Here is a 2,500-nt window from a genome sequence, read left to right as displayed (position 1 = left end):
ACACACACACACATATATATATATATATATATATATATATATATATATGACAGCAAACTTTACCCGTTTTTCAAGTAAGATGATTTCCATTGGCATTCGAAATTGCAGAGCTACAGGATGTAGTATTTACAAGGAAAATATACGTCGTTTAACAGTTATTCTAAACTGCTTCTATCCGCTGATGCGCAATAGAAACCTCAGGTATACGCACTTACATGCATACATACATTCACACAGACTCATACATATGTACGTACATATGTATATATATATATATATATATATATATATATATATATATATATATATCAATGTGAGTGTACATATGTGGTGTGTTTGTGTTTGCAGATAGATAGACAGACAGACAGACAACAGACAGGTAGATAGATCGATAGATAGATAGATAGATAGATAGATAGATAGATAGATAGATACATACATACATACATACATACATACATACATACATACATACATAGCTGCAACCTGATTTTGAGTAATGCCATTACTTGATTGTTCTCTTAAACTTGAATTGCACGAATGTAAGTTTTCCAGTCATGCTATTGGCCTTCACTTTTTGTACAGATGTGGCACTGACGAGCGTCTCTTACAGACATATGCTCTGTTCACTTGTATGAATTGGATGGACGCATATTTGAAGCAGTACTCTTACAACCGGTGACACTTCCTGACAGCAAACTTTACCCGTTTTTCAAGTAAGATGATTTCCATTGGCTTTCGAAATTGCAGAGCTACAGGATGTAATGTTTACAAGGAAAATATATGTCGTTTAACAGTTATTCTAAACTGCTTCTATCCGCTGATGCGCAATAGAAACCTCAGGTATACGCACTTACATGCATACATACATTCACATAGACTCATACATATGTACGTACATACATATATACATACAAGCAGGAACCTAAGGAAATAAATAGAGAGAGAATAAAAAGAACTTTTTGAGGGATTCTTACCAACGACAGTGCACCTCGTCCCCGACTTCTTACTTGTGAGTTTCTCACCAAAAGCAACACGGTATCACTAGCGCACCTGCCTTATTCGCCAGATTTTGTACTTGTAGACATTCATTTCTTCCCCAAGATGAAAAAGCAGCTCAAAGGTCACCGTTTTAACACTACTGTCGAAATCCAGGGCGAATCGCAAAAGATCCTCGGCACACTTACGGAAAACAACTTACAGGACGGATTCCAAAAGTGGCACAAACCCTGGGACCGGTAATATGGCTGCGCATGTTGACTATTTCGAAGGAGAGGATGTTAAAAATTAGGTAAAGAAGTTACTTAACATAAATTTTGATACCGACTCGTATATATATATAGGACACATTAATATAATTTTTTGCAAATATGGAATTAATGCGATAGTGTAGTCTATTCTTAGCTACAGTAGCGACAACATGAATTTCTTCCATCTTCTTGCTCTGTTAAAATATTTGAGAAAAAATATATTAATGTGTCCTACTGGTTAAAATTTTATTTATTTATTTGTGCATCTGAAAATGGCGCAGCATTTAAGTTCATGTAATGATTGCATTGTTCAATTGAATGGGATTGCTTGAAACGGTCGTACTGCATCACTACTCGATATCTTGCTGCCTATTTTCATTTTATTCACTTTACTTCGAGCTGTGCAGATAATACCGGACTAAATTGATGCTTCAACCTAAGTACCTAATTTAACTGAATTTCAATTATTTCATGTATATATATATATATATATATATATATATATATATATATATATATATATATATATATATATATATATATATATATATATATATATATATATATGGTGTGTGTGTGTGTGTGTGTGTGTGTGTGTGCATGTATGTATATATATATATGTATATATATATATATATATATATATATATATATATATATATATATATATATATATATATATATATATATATATATATATATATATATATATATATATTCATGTGAATTTAGAGGAATATATTATCCAGGCTGATACCGTGGTGGCACTCAGTTATGTTCTTGGTTACGGCTAACTGCATGGATTAGTATTTAACGTCTATGACTACAATGAGTTGTCACTGACGCTGTTAACTCCTCCGATGGGTAATTCTGTATTCAGTTCTCTGGATGGTAATATTATCTGGAATGTATATTAGCAATAATTATAACGATAGAGATTATGGAGACTTCTTCATCATCAAAATTTATTCCCTTTTATTTTGCAAATTCATACAGTATATTTTTATGGTTATTACAACCTACACGTGTTTCCATAGTACAGATTATGGACAGTTGCGTATGCAAGCGGGCATAATTTTCTGTACAGTGGAAACATATGTTGGTCGTAATGACCATGAAAATATGCTGTATGAAATTGTAAAATTAAAGGAAATAAATATTGAGTATGAACAATCTCCTTATTCTATATCGTTATAATTATGTATGAATATAATCCACATGACGCAATAATTCTACTGCTGATAACAAAA

At 32.0% G+C, this 2,500-nt stretch overlaps 1 long non-coding RNA gene across 6 annotated transcripts in view; it reads left to right on the top strand.

Moving 5' to 3' along the window:
• The window catches only part of LOC106869856 (uncharacterized), a 63,964-nt gene that overhangs the window by 45,699 nt on the left and 15,765 nt on the right, over positions 1 to 2,500 (top strand). For 3 of the 6 annotated variants that reach the window (XR_016241136.1, XR_016241137.1, XR_016241135.1), the window contains exon 4: positions 586 to 1,291. The exons of 2 other annotated variants lie outside the window; for them this stretch is intronic. This is a non-coding gene — a long non-coding RNA (uncharacterized LOC106869856). The remainder of the gene's footprint in view (positions 1 to 585; positions 1,292 to 2,500) is intronic. One more of the 6 variants, XR_016241138.1, reaches the window with a different exon arrangement.

The sequence above is a fragment of the Octopus bimaculoides genome, chromosome 3 (genome assembly GCF_046866305.1).
Source record: "Octopus bimaculoides isolate indiv1 chromosome 3, ASM4686630v1, whole genome shotgun sequence".
NCBI lineage: Eukaryota > Metazoa > Mollusca > Cephalopoda > Octopoda > Octopodidae > Octopus > Octopus bimaculoides.
This window is presented reverse-complemented; position numbering and strand designations above follow the sequence as displayed.